General features: G+C 41.3%; 1 protein-coding gene and 1 long non-coding RNA gene across 2 annotated transcripts in view; one reads left to right on the top strand and one right to left on the bottom strand.

Moving 5' to 3' along the window:
- Positions 1–20,055, top strand: part of LOC145443197 (uncharacterized) — a 550,061-nt gene that overhangs the window by 419,479 nt on the left and 110,527 nt on the right. The window lies entirely within an intron of this gene.
- On the bottom strand, positions 2,322–5,162 carry LOC145442324 (uncharacterized). The gene is made up of 4 exons (XR_013916023.1): positions 5,019–5,162; positions 3,947–4,087; positions 3,547–3,626; positions 2,322–2,593 (listed from the first exon to the last, which is right to left on the bottom strand). It is a non-coding gene; the product is annotated as an uncharacterized LOC145442324 (long non-coding RNA).

Here is a 20,055-nt window from a genome sequence, read left to right as displayed (position 1 = left end):
ATGTTTTTCCTCCCTTGAAGCGTGCTGGAATTGCTGTGTGGAATAAATTACCCCCGCGACTGAAAAGTATGTGCTTTCCGTCATTCAAGGCGGAGTTCCTTGACCTACTTCTCAGTAAGTACTAATCGCCATCGGATATATTCCTCATCTGCTATCGCATCAAGGCATCATCCACTGTGTAGTTCGTTGTTGTTTTTCTACTTTCGTTTTTTTTACAAATCACCATAACTAGTAAGCATGAGTGTAAGTGTATGTATCTGTATACTTGTTTCTAATCATCTAGGTTCCGGCTTGACAGGAAGATCGTAAGGATCATATCGCCGGCACCCGTCTATGCCGTTATAAAGCCAGTTACACGCTATTAATAATGTATATGTGTTTGTTTTTGTTTTGAGTATATTTTTGCATACTCATTCTGTTTACTCCGGTTGACGAAGCAATAAATCTCTCTGTCCTGAGAAAGTCGATATATGGTTTGAAGCAATCACCGCGATACTAGAATCAAGCTCTATACGAGAAATTGATTAAGGTGGGCTTTAAACAAACGAAATCTGATCCTTGTATTTACAGTGGCGTTTACGACGAAGGAGTCGTACAATTGTCAGTCTACGTTGACGATATACTCTTAGCGGAAAAAACGAAGAAAGTAATTGCGAAGACGAACTCTACTTTGCAAAAGATGTTCAATGTCAAAGCAGGACCGTAACTGCCGCACCCCAAAACCCCCAATTAGGGGGGGGGGCGAGCTCGAAGGGGGCCCAAATTATTTCGTGAATTAGCATAAATTATAGAGTATTTTTTGAAAATTCATGAAACTTTTTCAAAAGTTTTTCGCGGTACGCACGATTTCAAGTTGCCAAATGTCTTGAATTTTGAGTACTCTTCCCTCAAGAAAAATTACGCAAGATTTATATAAATGGGCATGCCGGTTTAACGAAATAAATTGGTATAACGCAATTTTAATAATATTCAATAGGGAGTTGGTAAACCTTACGTAATTCCCTGAACTGAGACCTGATAAGACCTTTGTGAGTCGTATATTTTGTCGTGTGAACGTAGATAACAAAGTATGAAATCGTACGATGTTTTGGTGCATAAACTCTGTCGTGGCTATTCGAGATATGCGTCGTGGCTATTCGAGATATGCGTAGGTAATACCACGTAGAGATATTCATTCATTCTATTCGATTGACAAATTCGGAAGTACTGTTACGTCGTCGTACATTGATTCAATAAAGTTACGTCGTCGTGGAGACAGAAACAAAATATATTCGTCAGTGTGATCCATCGAATACGTGTGCAATGGACAGGTCGTGGTACGTCAGCCAAAAAGTCCGTACGGCGCGGTTACGCCGGTCCGTCAAAGGAAGAAACACGCAGCGAATTGTAAACGCAACCTTCTGGAGTCAATTATACAACTACAAACATTCGCTCTGCGTTATATGGTGATCCCGACGTGACATTCTACGACGGGGAATCACCATATAACGCATAGCGAATGATTGTAGTTACCTTCTGGGGTCAATTATACAACTACAAACATTTGCTCTGCGTTATATGGTTGACCTTCCGACGTTCAATTAATCAAGACCGACCGGCCGACCGAAGACAATCAATATAAAGATTTGCCTTGCACAACGGCGAGAAAGAGCAATACAGCAACGACGGAAACGAAGTTCTCGCGAGTCGACACGAAGAGCAGTAAAAGTCATCGCGACGTTCTCGCAGAAGAAACGTCAACGAACAGCGCCTAATCAGAAGAAACGACAACGGAAAGCGCCTACTCAGTCGAGACGAAGGATTGTAACATATTTTGAAGTTAAGTAGCTTCCCCGGACAGGGATTTGCATTTTATTTCGGTTTCGGAGACGGTGGTGGAGTGTGTATTGAACTGCATAAATCTCAGAATTAATTCTTTGAGTATGTCAGAGTATCGAGCTAAGTGGTAAAATTGTGTTGTTTGGGGAGTTTTCATGTCCGTTGAACAGGTTAATTATAATTAGAAATTGCTAGTAAGTTTGTGTGAATTCCGTATTGTTCATTGTAATTTTGTTTTCTCAGTGATATGGACATTATTTCGTGATAAAGTCTGAGTTGGCGTTTCTGCCGGAATATTGGTCTGTGTGCAGTCGACATTTGCGTGCACTCTAAAAACTGGGCCCACCTTTTAAGGTGTTTCAAAAAAAAACTTAAAAAGAGGAGGGAAATTTTCTACCTTATTTCACCTGGTGGTTATTTTCCCACCTATCCGGATTACACTTCATCCTACCCGGATATCCTTGAGGTACAGCATATAACCACACTTTACGCACTAAATCACCTTCATTCCAATGACTTTATTTGCAAATTAGTCACGAATGTGATCCAGTTTGGCATAAGCTGCAGTACTGGTGTCAATTACACCTGGCAAACGCGCCAGAAAAACTGACATGACAGTCAGAAACTGCATTTCGAAGCTGTAATGAATTTCTAGCATCACTGCAAATGCCTCATGGAAGCTCTCGATATTCTTCACCTTTTCAACATCAAACCAGACGGTCCACTCTTTCTTCTTTGTATCGAAGCAAATTGTAGGCCACGCGGATTTGGGTGTCTTAAAGAAATGTATTATTATGTGAAAGAAGCATCAGGTCAAACATACCCTACACACACACACAACACACACATTGATGCTCTTTCAGTAATCAGCTTATCAAATATACCGGCAGCAGGGCACTGCGGATCCTATTTTCAGTCAACATATGATATCAAATAGCAAATAGGCCAATGTATATGCGCACTTGGCCAGGTGGAAGTGATGATCATTTTGAGTCATCAGCTTATGTGAACAGAAACCTTTAGTAGAGCGGCTCTAAATCTTTTTGGCAGCGCGGACCCCTTTTTTCAACCATCAAGGCATCCGTGCAGATACCATCAAGTTTTAGTTCAAATCATGCTCAATAATAGTGCAACCGCCATCCACCTCTTATCAATAGTCCATTTTTGCAAGTCGCGACGGTACATCTTGGCGAGTTTGAAGTAGCAACCTTCGATAACTGCTGATATTTACTTTTTCAAACTACTTGAGTACTTTGCAGACCTTCATTTTCTACTTCCACTTGAAGTAGCTTTGTTATGGATTTGAAATCACTACTTCTACACTGTACTAACCTAGAAATATCCGAAGTGATGCTTTACCCGAGCTAAGAAAATCACAAATTATATTATCATTCAGGTTAAAAATTTAGAGGTCTGCAAACACCATGAAGATGTGCTTCACGGACCCAGAGTTAGAACTGCGGACTGTGGGACCCAGCTGAAAAGGGAACATGGGCTTGTAACACGGGTTTTAGGTTTGCACATCACTAAAAAAGGTTCAATACACGACATTGAAAGAAATGTATTGATACTATAATTCAATAATTGATATTATAAAACGTAAAATCGTCTCCGAATCTCCACGACTCAACTACAGTTGAAGCTCGACTTTGTGCCAGTAGTGGAATAGTTTTTCACATCCCAAATTTTAAGCAAACAGGTACTTATAATATTGATAAAAATCCGTACCTGTTCAACCTGGAAGAAGTTGCCATATCCTTTATGAAAAATTGTAGGTATAGAAACAATCCGGTCTAGATTTTGAGATGCTGTAAAACAAAATATATTATAAGTCCCAGTTGATCACTTAATACATACAGGTCAATATTAACTCATTACAAGACAACAAAGTGGAGTGCGTCAACGCGTCGCTTCGTAATTACGTATTTGTATAGATTAAAAACAGTGCGAAAATTGATGCCGTGCAATGCAACATGACTGAAGAACGCTATATGGGCCTATATCATGAGAGGCAATTAATAGATGGAAATTGCCTACTCAATACAAATATTTGAAGGGATCACTGTTTATGTCAAAATCAACAGCTTTATTACAACAAAGATTTAATAGCAGAGAGAGAAAAACATACCAATCACAATCCGTCATTTTGTCTTCGGGACAGCGATGTCAGCTTCTGCGCTTCATCCTATCAATCATATTTTCAACCAATTCCGCGTTGATGGGAAATCAATCTCATCTCCTCTTCAGGGACAGAAGACGAAACCGTTTTCTGCAAAGCAGCCGAAATTCGAAATATGCAGTGAAACAGAATAAAAATTTCATTAGGAGATTATATTTGTGAAACCGAACCTCAATCATTTTTTTAACAGGTAAAGCAGCAAAAATGAGCAGATTTGAATTTATAGGCTTTACTTTGCCTTGGTGAGCCAGTCGAACTTTTCATGCTAAGTAGGGCTGGACAAAATCTAGTACCTGAGTGATTCAATTCTGAATCACCTAATATGCTTCGAGTCAAGTAGTCAAGTATCACTCATTATGACGTCATAATGACTGTAAGATGTCAAAGTTGAAGTATATACCGTTTAAGCCACCACCAAGAACTTAATGCCTTTTATCCATCACATAAAAGATGCTTTGGTATTTTTTCGACTTCACTGATTTCATTCCACTTGTTGAAAATGCTGTTGGATGATCATGACTTCGGAAATATACTACGTCCAGTAACCTTGGTAGATTTTGTACTATAGGTTTCGTATGCTACGATACCGCCAATCAAGGCTTCAACTGTGAAAATTAGTATCGAAACTATAATTTTCGGGTATAAATAAACTTTCAGTGGAGAGAAGCGTAATATCAGTACCGGTACTAAAAAATATCGTATTTTCCTACTCGACTAGAATCATAAAAATTAATACTCGATTCAGGTTCAAGTACTCGAATCATTGTGCCCAGCCCCAGCTACTAGTGATAGTCAGCCTGCCAGTCGCCTAAGTGTGCTGCGTATACACCAATTCCCTACTGGATATACTATATAGCATGGTTTCATATTGGAAAATGACCATTAATTGCAGTTACTTCTAAAATTTTCAAACAATTAATTCAACTGAACTGAACAAAGCTGACTCTGACTTGAGCATGTAAATTTGAAAAGGCAAGTTGGAAGCATGCAAAATTCATTTATTAGTCCATTATCGTCTCACCTTCCATTTCTTCACGTGGCGTAATGTAATCTCCATTATCCAATATGGCGGCCGGTCGTCAGACAGCCGACAACGACAGGAACAGTTGAGCAACTATATATACGGGTTTATGCTAGCGAGAACAGAATGCTTTCATACTGCATTCCTTAACAGGAAGAAACGGTTCTTATTAAAAAACGTACAACTATTGCCTGTGTAGTAAGAATAAGCACAAGTCATAAGAGAGAGAGAGAGAGAGAGAGAGAGAGATTTATTTCGTCAACCGATGGCGGCAAAATGAAAGTATAAATATGCAACAGACAAACAGTGCTTCGGTATCGGTATTGACTGGTACCGGTGATATGATCATAAAGATCTTCGAGTCAACCGGAACCGGAGTAAATGGTTATTCAAAGAAAATAACGTCACAAACTATAACAACTAAAGAAAATAATGTCATAAACTGACAACTGAACAGGGTAACAAAATATGTCATACAAAATGCAATATTCACAGAGCAGCAATATTAAGAGAAGATATCACAGTTACACAGAACCAATGTATCAATATGCACAAGGAGCAAATATATGGGTTACAGATTTGTATATTCAGAGTGGGTAGTGTTCAGGTGCGACTAGTATTTACTTAGAAGATAATCCAACATCCCTGTCTTGAATGAACGATAATTTGAGTCTTTTAAATGTGCTGGAATCTCTTTGTTCCATACATCAATAACTGCTCGTTTGAATGGAGGGAAACCTATGTCAGTGTGGGACATGAATAAGTTGGCGTTCGTGACAGACCGTGTGCTATGACTATGAACATCACTGCAATATTGAAAATAGTGTTGCAGAGAGACGGGGACTTGCAGCTGATTAATTTTATACATCACTTTGGCCAGTTCAAAGATATAGATATCGCTAATTTTGAGGATACGCAATTTTTTGTAATATGGATCAAGTCGACTATAGAGGGGTATTCTGGCAATTGCTCTTAGAGCTTTGTTCTGGATCACCTGCAGCTGGTTCAGCAGGGTTTTGGTAGCAGATCCCCAAACTATAATTCCATACTGTAGGTGGGAATGAATGATAGAAAAATAAAGAGTGCGTAGAAAAGGTTTTGGAACTATTTGGTTAACCTTCCATAGTATACCAATATTTCGTGAAACTTTTGCGCATACATTGGTAATATGCTGTTGCCATGTCAGACCTGCATCTATATGAATACCAAGGTACTTGATAGACTTGCATAGGTCTAGCTGTTGGCCTGAAATTGCCAACTTTCCTGCATATTTGGGACTTGATAACTCTGATCTGTACTTTTCCTTGCCTATTGGAAGTGCTTGGCACTTTTTAACATTGACAGACAATTTGTTGCAAGCTAACCAAGTACTTATATAGTCAAGATGAGCATTGGCTTTTAACACAAGGTTCTCGGCGTTTCCTGAGGAAAGTGAGAGGTGGGTATCGTCTGCAAAGAGAGTTGTAGTAAAATCAGAGCATACTGATATATCGTTAATATATAGTAAAAACAGGGTGGGTCCAAGTACGGATCCCTGTGGAATACCACAACAAACAGATGCAGAGTTCGATACTTGTTCATTAGGGCTGTTCAAAAATAACCTTTTTTCCTGAATCTTGCGGGTTACTTGATTAAATCGTTAGGTTACCTTAAAAAACGACGCACACCAAATTTGAATTCATTCCAACCAATATTCGCGGATTTCGTAGAGTTTGAAAATTTTGAATTTGCCTTGAAATGCAAAAAAAAAATTCTCAAATTTTTCTGCCAACCCCATGAAATTGTTGCGCTGTCTTCAAAAACGATGCAAAACAAATTTGACTCAATTCGAAGCCGTAGAAGTGGAGTTATTTCAGTTTTTCTTTGATAATTCTGGGATTATCCTTGATCGGTGGATTCCCGGCCGGGGTCAGACCAAAGACCTGATTAGTAACACTGGTATCCATGGCTTCCCTGCTTGGCGCTCATGCATTACTGGGATAGCATGGAGGGGTGGTGCATGACATAGAAAGCTGTAAAGGCTATATCTGCACTTCCTTGTCCAGCGGCATATGCACGTCATGCACTCATGGTATGCATATGCACGGATCGTGTGTATGTGTATCATGAGTCGGTGTATATGCCGCAAAAACATCAGGGACAAAAATAAACTACGTCCTTTCCTTTCCTTAATACCGTCGATTTCACCACAGTACGGTGAGATTTAAGCACGCTGTTAATCCACCGGGGCGATAAAAGTATCGCTTGCCTACCTGACGACAACCAAAAGCGAGGCTGCTGTGTGCGACTTTGTCCCAGGACCTACGCATCGGGATTCCCTGCATCTACAAGAACGTGAGGTTGCGCCGTCGCCTTCACGAAGAAGATAAATCGGAGTGGATCACATCTACAAATCCTTCGAAAAGTCGACGGGAATATTACCATCGTCGGAATACCATCCATGGCAGATAAGCAGTGAAAAACCGGCCTCGCAGAAATCCCGGGTGTTAGCATACTCAGGTAATATTATCATGCGTAAACATACGCGTAGGCCGTGGCTGTAGCAGTAGACGCGCAGCCAAAACTGCATTATTGATTCGTCTCTTCGACCCCGGCATGTGTAATCATTAATCAATTACGTCTGTCCTGTACTGTAACGCGCTGGCTAACTTATCTTATTCGTTGGTGTTAGTATATAATTCAAAAATCGTGTGTTACTACTGTTTGTATTTGTGCTTGTATTCTTATTTATTTCTCTAACTATCTTCTTCCTTCATTCCTTATTTTTATTCGTTTGATTGTTTATCCAATCTAATCTGTGTCGGTCGCGGGTTACGTCACCTAGTATTCCATATTGGTTCTCTTCGCACTATTTCACGATGGCTAGTGAAAACATTAGTTCTCTCGTTATCCCGTACCACGCTCCAGGAACGAGCGTTGAAGTCGTATGTTCGTCTGTCGAAGAAGAAGTAGAAGTAAGTGTTGCTAGCCTATTTGCACGACAAAAAAGGTAAGGCAAGGTACGACAAGCTAACTATTTTTGTCGTGCAAATAGGCTACCAACACTTACTTCTAGTTCTTCTTCGACGACGGACTTCCATTTCTACTTCGAGTCACCTGACTCAACCCCCCCCCCCTCTTCGAGACTTGACACGTCTTCCAGAGTGGAGTCTCGTTGAGTCTTTTCTCCCTCTTTGGGTCTTGACTCTTCTTCGGAGTCAATTGTCGTTGAGTCTCTACTCTTCAAGTCTAGACTCCTTCCTCTACCCGAGTCAGGACTTGTTGAGTCTTTTACCTTAGAGACTTGACTCTCTCTTGAGTCTAGCCCCTCTTCTGTCTGCGATACACGACGCCTTTGTGTATTTAGTACGACCTAATTACCTTCTCTCGTCCGAAGTCTGGACTACACGTATAGTTAGACATCGTCCGACTCTAGCCTTACCGAAAGCGATACTATTCGCATTTACTGTAGTTTCGGCGTCTGAAACACGTTATACAGCCTTTGAATTCAAGCTTTACAATCCTTACTACGCCATACGAACGTAGAAGTGCATGTGAAATAGCCTACGCAAGTGCTCTACGGAAAGCAAATTGACATAGAATCACCTACGGGTACAGGCCAAGATCGCTAGACATTGACACACCTCTAAAAAGCAATGCAGCCGAAGTAATTAATAGATGCAATAATCAAGCATCCCTTACTCAAGGAACAAACAAACGCATCTATTTTTCAAATAGGAAGAGATATATAACATTTCTTTTCACAAGGAATCCCCCGTGGAAACCTTGATGGAATCCTTCCTGAGAAATACCGAAGGAATCCCCCGTGGAAACCTTGATGGAATCCTTCCTGAGAAATACCGAAGAAGGAATAAGACCGGAAAGCGGCATCCTATACCTTCACAAACAGCCAGCTCCTGCGATACAAATGAATATCAGGGATGTGCCCACAGGCGTGGAGAACGATGAAGTGATACATCAGATCAACCAACTAGAATGTGGGACGATACGAAACGTTTAATTGACATGCCACAAAGGTACGAAAATACATACCGGCTACCGCCAGGTGATCATCGACAACTACATCCCTGGAAAAATCCCATCTTTCGTATATTTAGGCGGAGCGCCCTGCAAAGGTGTATCTCCCTGCCGACGAAGCAATAAAGAAATGCTATGGATGCCTGAAAGCAGGACACAATGCAGTAGACTGCCCTAACGAGACAGCGTGCCTACTCTAATAAGAGTCCAATATGCCCACAAAACGAAAATCTTGAAGAACAGATGCAAGACTCAAACCAAACATTGGAAGATACTACGCATATTGAAAATGAACAACAGGCAACTCAAACCATCCACTAAGCCAGGACGAAGACGTCAGGAGAACCAGAACAAAAATAAGACGAACTGCATGACTTCTTTAATCTTGCGGAGAGCTCGCCGCCGACACCAGGTGAAGTCGAACTGGATAAAACGATAAAACCAAGAGAAGGAATAGAAACTAACAGTGAAACTGAAAACACGCAAACAACGGACGATGAATTACATATAGTAACGAGTGGGGAAGAAACACACAAAAGTGGAAAGAACGTCTTCTCGCCAAATAAGAGGAACAAGAGCGACCGAGCCCAACGGCAATAGCGGAAGGTGGTGCAAGGAGAAAACCTCTGAAGGCAGACGACCTGAAAGATACCTCCTAAAAGAAGGCGACCACCTAACATATCAATCCCCTGATCTGATAAAATGGCTCTTAACCTGCACTCACTTAACGTCAATGGCCTACATTAATGAAAGCAGAAAAGAAGTGGGACATCATCTGTTTTCAAAAAAAAAAAACAGGGCAGACGATAATACCATAAACAAATGGGCAGAACAAAACATTAGGTACTGTCCAAACCAAATTAAACCAAAACAAGAATGGGTAGATAAAGATGAAAGAAAGAAGCTATCCTACAAAGGTACTAGCATCTTCATAATGAAAGAACTTGAAGAAAAGTACCACATAGGAAGCCACATAGTTGTAGCGGATAGAATCCGGGCTATAACAATGACCGATATCGAAAGCGGAAACATTATTAGAATTTTCAACGTATATGCGCCCTCGGACGTGGGTACATATCAAACTAAATTCTAAAAGAATTAAAAAAAAACTAGGAAAACAGACAGACCATACCATAATCTGCGGAGATAGTAACTGCGTAACAGACAAAATCGAATCCCAGGCAATTGTTTCAGAACATCCTGAATTCCCGGAAAATTGCATTTAATTGCGTATATTCCAAGATCCATAGCGTCGCGAGTTTTCGGTTATTCAATGCGTGTGACCCATCACTATTTAGAGAACATCAAGAAGCACCACACTGTATCATTTAGTAATAATTTGGAAAACTGGATGTGACGGTGTGGTGATGTTTGGTGTAGGTGGAATTGCGGCGAGTGAATATTCCCCGGATAATTTGCGGTAAGTAGCCTACGCACTTTCGGCTAATTTATTTACCTGGTTGTAGATTAAATCTATCGAAATAAGTTATTCAGTACTGCTTGGAATCATGTAAATATTTCGGAAAAAATAACAGCAGCTGCCAATCCAGTCCAATTCGTTCAGTAACTCGGAAGTAACATAGGTGCAGGAAGCGCGCTAGAGTGCATCACAGAAAGTTGTGTGTCTTCATTTGGATTTCGTTTACAGAAAAAAAAGCTTAGAGCAGAGACTGTAGCTATGTTCTATCATAAATGCTTAGTCTAGTGTGCGTTCTCAACCACAACAACATGGTGATCTGATCACCAATCAGGTAACCCCAGCCCTAACCTCATCCTAAATCCGAACACTAGTCTTACGACATTGCACGACCCAGCCTAAACGTAACCATGGCCTAGGCCTAGTAAGGCCATGGCGTAACTTATTATTGTGATCATAGGGAGTACTTGTCAATTTGGTAAGAAAGTATGCTTGACTTGACAGTTGAATGGCGTGGATGTCATTGTCAGTATAGTATATTGTATCGTATGCTCCTCATTTTGAATGTGCGTAGCAATCTAACCATTACTGGTAGTGACTAGATAAATCTAATAATATCAATATCAGTAAAATTGTGATGAATAATCCAGACTATATATAGGCAACGCAACTGATGATGATATTTATTTTCATGCATCGTGAAATCAATGAACAAAAGAACGAAGAATTGAAGACTCATTGAATGAAGGGAATGTGAATCTGTCTTCTAGCTGGTGTCATCTTCTACCGTATGATATACTTCGAAGCACGGGTGAGCATGTAAAGCCACACCGCATTCCACACACATATAACATGTTTTACTAGCTCTAATTTTTTTTGCTGCAGATGCTACTCCACGAAACTGTCTAGCACGCTCTCTGTGGTAGCAGACATGGCACTCTTTCTGCAGATGCGGTCTGCTGGCACCTGGTGGAGTCTGCTGTACAAAATGCCCGGCTCTCAACCAGACTAAGCTGGATCGGCTAGCACTGGATCGGCTTACAGGTATGTCATGTCGCTACCTGCTTTCTTCTGTGGTCAAGTGCTCAACAATGAGCTCGAGAAACCTCAAATGCGTAATCTTGCACAACATTTCATCATCCTCTGCAGATTCTGAGTATAAAATATATGCGTTGGTTGTTGCTAGGCTGAAGAGATGAAAAAAAGTTTCTTCCACCATTTTTTACGACGGCGCTCAAAGCTGTAATACGACATCCTTTGATCCGAACGATCGACTCCGTTCATGTGCTGATTGTAATCGTCCACACATTTGGGCTTCAATTTTTCTTTAGCACCTCCTGCACTTTTTATTTTAACCTGTATCATGTCGTTATTATGTTTGGCCGACAAGAGCAGCACTTCTTTTTTATCTTTCCATTTCATGGCTAGTAGGTGGCCACGTCTAGCACTTTTTGTCTCGCCTTTATTCACCAGCTTCCCCTTCATTGTAGGTGGGAGTCCTCGTCTGTCGCTTCGACAAGTTCCAACGCCGATAATGCCACGCTTGTGCAATTCGTCGTACAGTGGCACGCTGGTATAATACCGATCGGTATACAGCTCGTAACCTTCTCCGGAATATTCGTCAACCATATCGAGGACAAGTTGGGCGGTTTTCCCTGGGACACAATCGTTCGATAATATGCCAGTTGCTACTTCAAACTTTGAACAATATCCGCTTCGAGACTCGCACAACTGGAATAGTTTCATGCCCCATTTTTTTGGCTTTAGAGGGTTATAGACCTTGAAAACCACGCGGCCTTTGAAAGGGCATGTCCCTTCATCCAAACTGAGCTCCTTCCTTGGGACGAATTTTGTTTTGAATATTTCAGGATGTGTTATCATTGGCCTAAGTTTGAATAAAGGGTCATGCCTGTCATTGCCACTGGGGACGTAATTAGTATTGTCATTGCAGTGCAAGGAAGACATGATGGCGCAAAATCGATTTCTAGACATGACACCTGCGAAAAATTCATTTTTATGTATAATTTGATTGGACCAGTACTGCCGAATTTGAGGTTTTACATCTATGCCCATGGCCAATACCAAACCCAAAAACCTCTTGATTTCTATGACTGTTGTGGGTCGCCAGATTGAGGCATAGCTATTTGGTTTAAGAGTGGCACCTTTCTTTTTTATTTCTTGCTCTGCGTAAATATTGGTTTGTTCGCACCTATGACTGAAGAATTCTTCCGGCAGGAGTTCATCAAAGACTACAGCCGGTGATAGATATAGGTTATCCAGGCGGCAGCCTGGAACACGGGTAAATGGTACTGTTTGAGGTTTTGCGGCAGGATCATCAGACCATTGATTTGAATGTAACATCGAGGTCGTAGCTTGCTGGTAGTCGAGGGAGCAGTATTCCGCAGTACGCGGTGGCACTACAGGGTCGGCAAACCATTGATCAGAATGAGGCCCTGAGATAGCATGCCTGTACTCACACCCTGGGACTGTGGCAGGTGACGCAACGCGGGTAAACTGCCTGGGTCTACCTCTTGTGCCGGTTCACAAGACCGCATGCCTTCCTCGTCTCTTCGCAGCAGGTGGGGATAGTCCACTACAATAATCGCCTGCCTGCAACGGCGAGATCGCCGAACCACCTGCACCTGATGGCCTCGCGTGCTTGATCAGAGATATCTCCTCGTCACTGGAGCTCGAGTCGTCAGTTAGGACCTCTTCGCTTCCACTACTAAAGTGATCTTTCTTCCATTCCTCCTCCATCTTTATCGGTCAAATGAGTTAACCCAAGGTTGGAAAAGTCGTGGCATGTCGACATTATTAGTTCATCAATGAAAGCAAATTATTTAATTTGCGGTAACAATTAGATCGATATTTTAGCATGATTGACACCTATCGGCGACCTTTCTATGTTGTATTCATTTGATTTATATACCCCGTGATGGTTATATTATCGTAAGTTACAATAAAATCATTGCAAGAAAATGTTTGAGGATGTTTCACACCTAAGCCACGATCGGCGGTCGTCCTAATCGTGATCTTCATGTCACCCACTCTATTGAGTGGGTGCGGGAATTCCCGGAAGACAATCACCCACTCTATTGAGTGGGTCGGGTCTGAAAGAGTTACTCAAGGAACAAACAAACGCATCTATTTTTCACATAGGAAGAGATATATAACTTTTTTTTTCACAAGGAATCCCCCGTGGAAACCTTGATGGAATCCTTCCTGAGAAATACCGAAGAAGGAATAAGACCGGAAGCGGCATCCTATACCTTAACAAACCGCCAGCTCCTGCGATACAAATGAATATCACCAGCTCCTGCGATACAAATGAATATCAGGGATGTGCCCACAGACGTGGAGAACGATGAAGTGATACATCAGATCAGTGCTTTTCAACCTGTGTGACGGTTCGCACTTGTGCGAATGAAAAAATTTGCAGTGCGAATGACGAACATGGTGCGAACGGTGCGAATAAAAATCCCGGGTGAGTGCGAATGACGAAGGTGGTGCGAACGGTGCGAATGAAAATGCCGGATGAGTGCGAATGAAAATCGTGAATAATAATTGCTTTTCAAATAAACATAATACGAAATTCAAGGGCAGTGTAACTTTAGTTGTTGCGACGCAATTGTAAAAACTTGTTTATCTTACGACGCACCACTAGTCGTAGCTCTCACAAGCCGTAGTGAATGGATATTTTCGCACTATAATTATTACGTAACCAAAATCCTGCTTTGGAAGCTGGTGTAGTGACAGACATATAGCAGCCCGTCTGAGGTTGGGAAAATGATGTTTTAAATTCACTTTCTGCTTATTTTCGCTGAACAATCATCAATACTTCCGTAATACCTGTTCGATTAGTGCTAGGCACGAGGACAGTAGTAAATACTATCATTACAGACTGCCATTTGCAAGTTCACAGTTACGCAAATTTTACCCTTTCAGGGGTTATTAAAGTATAGACCGCAAAGGGTATAATTTTGGGTCGACACGGAGCCAGGACTATCTATCTGTTCGGCGTAGCCAGCCGAAAAAAGGGGAGGGTGGTTGAAATAAAAGGGCGGGTTCGATTTTTACCGAATTTAGTAATATACAGGGCCGTAACAGCACTTCGTCAGCCCCCCCCCCAAAACGTTGGTCCTGAGCCCCCATATGGTGATAAACCGAACTTCAGTGAGCCAGCGCTAAGCGCGAAAATTTTCGATAATTCATGATAAAATCGGTCAATAAGATCGGGAATTGCATGTATATTGCTATCAATGTCTTTTCCTCTCTGCTCACGTAATGAGTTTTACCGGTAGAGCTGAGTGAGGTGTCTTTGAAACTGTACAGTCCCTAAATAATGATTGAACATCTTCGGGCGGGCGGACCCGTTGGTATGACTTCGTTACATGATGTTATTTCGTGACCTCCTGTCTGCTATATCAAAAATATAGAATCGCTCAAACTAGACTGAAAGATCACACGGTTTCGGATTGGTATTTCTTCACTGGCATAAAATTTTTTTCCTGTAGGATGGTATTTGTCTTGTGTGTTTGTCTCGCTGCGATCGTTCTGGCACACTTCTTGGAGTCGCATGTTTCATGGCCTAAAACGCTATATGTCTTTGTGCTTCGTGGGTTCGTGCCGCGGTAATGTCCAACGCCGATATGCCCATTTCTATAAATCTTGCGTATGTTTTCTTGGGGGAAGAGCACTCAATAATCAAGATATTTGGCGACTTGAAATTGCGCCTAGCGCGAAATATTTTTGAAAATATTGCATAAATTGGGTTTGGGGTGCGGCAGTTACGGCCCTGGTAATATAGCATCAATTCATTAGGGTTAAGTACATGCGTAAATAACGACTATACAACATCCTCGTGTTGACGATTATACGCGTATGATAAGCTCGTCGACGAGTCCGAAAGAGCTGTTAATTAGCGACTCCCTGATCTGTCGTGAACAATTGAATACCCGCGCTTATCAAGGCATCGAACAATAAAATACGCGCGCTGACCAATGCGTCTAACGTAGCCCCGACCAAAGTATGGTAGGCCCAAGACGCGGCAGTTAGGCTAGCGATATCTTTCGTATACTAGGCCTATTGCAGATGCGATTGTGCAGGCCAGCGATGATATCGTGCGCACCAAGCCAATGCAGATGCGATTGTGTAGACCAGCGATGATGTCGTGCACACAGGGCCAATTGCAGATGCGATTATTCAAGCCAGCGGAACTAGGCTTGTTGGAGACGCGATAAATCAGGCTAGCCGAGCGCGCGGCAATAAATGACCTGAATTCGCAATTATCCCAGCGGGAGATCGTGTCGCTCGTGCCACGTTACATTTGCAGTGCAATGCGCAATGACGAATCTCGCTAATTGGTATCACGCCTTTTGTTATTTGGGCGCGCGCAACACTGATAATACGACTTATTGAATTGCAATTGCAACCGAGTATTAGGGTATGAGGGCCATTTCAAAAGGATGGGGTTTCACGTTTAAGGAGGGGGTTTCGCGTTTCTAAAGGGAGAATAGCACATTTTGAACAACGTCGACAATATTTTTTAAACAGAAATGAATTTCAGTACTGGGCGTTCTTCTGAAAACAGATCCCGGGCCGCAAAATATGACATCGCGGGCCTCATGCGACCCGCGTGTTGGTGACCCCTGCTTTAAGACCTGACCATCCAAGCACTAGTTAACTAGTAGAAGGGTTTTACTGAAATAGCTGAAATCAAAACGAGCGAACATAGTAGCATTTTTCATGAGACACTTGATAGCTTAAGATACATAGTAGCCAATTTGTTGCACATCTGAGCAAATAAATGTTGTATTTTCATCTTCCTTTTGTATATCAATAATCGTTTAGTTTGTGCGAATGAAATTTATTTTACAAAAAAAGTGCGAATGAAGCTCAAAAAGGTTGAAAAGCACTGCATCAGATCAACCAACTAGAATGTGGGACGATACGAAACGTTTAATTGATATGCCACAAAGGTACGAAAATACATACCGGCTACCGCCAGGTGATCATCGACAACTACATCCCTGGAAAAATCCCAACTTTCGTATATTTAGGCAGAGCGCCCTGCAAAGGTGTATCTCCCTGCCGACGAAGCAATAAAGAAATGCTATGGATGCCCGAAAGCAGGACACAATGCAGTAGACTGCCCTAACGAGACAGCGTGCCTACTCTAAGAGTCCAATATGCCCACAAAACGAAAATCTTGAAGAACAGATGCAAGACTCAAACCAAACATTGGAAGATACTACGCATATTGAAAATGAACAACAGGCAACTCAAACCATCCACTAAGCCAGAACGAAGACGTCAGGAGAACCAGAACAAAAATGAGACGAACTGCATGACTTCTTTAATCTTGCGGAGAGCTCGCCGCCGACACCAGGTAAAGTCGAACTGGATAAAACGATAAAACCAAGAGAAGGAATAGAAACTAACAGTGAAACTGAAAACACGCAAACAACGGACGATGAATTACATATAGTAACGAGTGGGGAAGAAACACACAAAAGTGGAAAGAACGTCTTCTCGCCAAATAAGAGGAACAAGAACGACCGAGCCCAACGGCAATAGCGGAAGGTGATGCAAGGAGAAAACCTCTGAAGGCAGACGACCTGAAAGATACCTCCTAAAAGAAGGCGACCACCTAACATATCAATCCCCTGATCTGATAAAATGGCTCTTAACCTGCACTCACTTAACGTCAGTAGTAGTATAGATCGGTCGCACGCGGCTATGGGGTTCTTATGGGCCCGCTGGTGACCTGCCGCGAAACTCGTGTTGGTGACCCCACCCTTTTGACCCCCCCTTCCGCTGGTGACCTGCCATGTGTTCTTATGGGATCTCTGGTGACCCCACCCTTTCAGGTATAGGGCTCGCTCATGACCTGCCGTGAAAACTCGTGTTGGTGACTCCACCCTTTTCGAGTCCCTATCGCTGATGACCTGCCGTCTCGTCGGTGATACCACTCTTTCAGGTATACGTTGTGTCGATGACCTGCCTGATAACGTTACGGGTATAGGGATCTCTGGTGATGTACCATTGTTTCTTATGGGATCTCTGGTGACTCGCCATGTGTTCTTATGGGTGCGGCCGTGAATCGCCCTTTCAGGCATCTATCGCGCGGTGTTGAATATGTATCAAGTAAATAGTCATGTGAATGAACCTTTGTTAATGTGTATATCGTAAATTATTATATATGATGTAGTTCAGTCGTGACAAATGACCGATCGTGTTCTAAGTCTTTCCTCGCTATTGATTGCTAGCTGGATAATACTTTCAGTTTGGATTATTCGCACCTTCCGTACCGCTGTTTCGCACCTACAGAATAGTCTGCTGTTCACAGTCGCAACAAGAATCGCAAGTATACACATTATACATTCATTTATTACTCTGAAATCAAACTCATCACAAAAGCACGCACAATCGTATCATTAACTTTTTTATCATCACCAAAATTATTCAAGTATTCCTTGACTGAAAATCATTGAGTCCTTATTATCAAAAATGTTATGGGGCGGTGTCGGAATCCATTCGCAGGATGTACTAAAGGTAAATTCAGATAATCCACCCGCGATCGCTCACAAGATAATACCTAAGACATAACCATCGCTCGCGACTCGCTGTTACATGCATGCCGATCGTTAACAATGTAATATTTTGGTAATTGGTTTGCCACAAAGCTGGCGTAGACGGTGATTCGAATATCAACAATAGCAGCGTTCACAAACCAACACTTCAAAAACTTGTGAAATAGGTTACAAACCCCACGATTGCTCACAAGATAACACCAAAGACATAGCCATTTCTCGCGTCTTGCCATTACATACATCCCAATCGCTACAGTGTAATACGTCGATGGTTGTTGCTATCAAGTAATAAGTAATGAATACCAGTACCAGCACAGACCGTGATTCGAAAACCAACAATTTGTCACTTGCACGCGATCGCTATATGTTTTGACACTTCGCACCGTTTTCACATCTATAGAATCAATACCAACTATAATTCTACAAGAATCAGGAATCACAAGTATGTGCATTATACAGTTATTGTCTTTATTAACTTGAAATCAACCTCTTAACAAAAACACGCATCTTATCACTCGTCAACTCTGTCATGAAAATCCTCGAGTCCTTATCATCAAAAATGTTATAGCGCGGCGTCGGAATCCATTCGCGGGGTGTTCTAAAGTTAAATCCAGATAATCCAAAATGAAATATTTGGACTTTGACATAGTCTGAATCGAAATATATTGACAAACATGACTACCAACTTTGATCCAGTCACATTTCAAGATCATACTTTGAAACAATCCATGAAACTTACAACTCTATTCACGACTGAGTTTTCCGTTTACCAAATAGAGTTTCAGTAAATACTATCGCGATATTTTAATGTGTTACTACACACAATAGAATCAATCAATGAAATAGCACCTGTTGTAAATATTTCTAACTTGACAACCACTTGTGCATACCGCGATCGACTTGTAACGCGATGAGTTAAATCGGAATATTTCAATCTATTTGTCGAAACCTTGAACAAGCTATCTGGTTATTTTTTGTTGCAATCGAGTGAACGGAAATAGTATTACATCTCAACATTTTAACATCTGCCCATACACAAAAGAGTAAAATACAAAAAAGCCTTGTCAAGTCAATCCGTTACCCGACCAAAGCAAAAAGTATCATTATGAAAAGTAGACAAGACTATACGCGAGTAATCACCACAATCCAAAATCTTTAACAAGCTCGGTTGTATTCATATCCCTACGACACATCTTTTTTGTTCAACTGTAAAAGTCGTTACTATTCTGCGAGACAAAGAAATTACTATGCGGTATATTTTGTAAGATAAAAGTAATTACTTCTCGGCGCCGGCGACTTGAGATTAACATAATATGTTTGAGTATGCGAGATTTGAAAGTCTGCCCAACATGTTGAGAATTCATTTCTTACAATCGAACGCAGGTGTTATATTGAAAATTATCATGATGTAAACATAAGGATTGACAAATTGATTTGACATATGTAATAGTTGATCATGACTTGATTATTAAATTATTTGCGTTAATTAGACCCGGCGTTGTGGTAAAGATTATTGTGACAGCAACAAACTTTTCAGTACCATTGTTATTAACATATTGAGTTGTAAACTAGGTGTGTCTAAAATGTTCTCGATTGGAAAATTATTCAGCCTTGGTACAAACCACGCAGAGTATTGTGGATATCAGGAAATATTTTACAAATGTCTGCATTAAACAAGACTAAAGATGAAACAACAATTTCCTTTGTTGAACAATAACCGGCGCAATACTTTATTGTCGGTGAGAATTGAAACACTTTCGCGCATTACCTGGTGTCAAGATATCACACTAGGTGAATTGACATACCACCATTTGATTAATGCTTAATCCGTTCGCATCATTTCACACTCACTTTGATCATTACAAAAGTAAATTGGAATATGTTTGCTAGGCACCACCTATTCAACTATACTTGAGTAATACAGAAACCTCTCAGCATTAATAAAATCGAAATGTGCGCTACACTGAAATCTACAAAAATGTGTTTGTATTGCTGTTTGTAGTAGCGATAT

This window comes from Botryllus schlosseri, chromosome 7, assembly GCF_051294905.1.
Source record: "Botryllus schlosseri isolate E-star chromosome 7, Bs_hap1, whole genome shotgun sequence".
NCBI classification, from domain to species: domain Eukaryota; kingdom Metazoa; phylum Chordata; class Ascidiacea; order Stolidobranchia; family Styelidae; genus Botryllus; species Botryllus schlosseri.
Note: the sequence above shows the minus strand (reverse complement) of the source record. Positions and strands in the feature narration are given on the sequence as shown.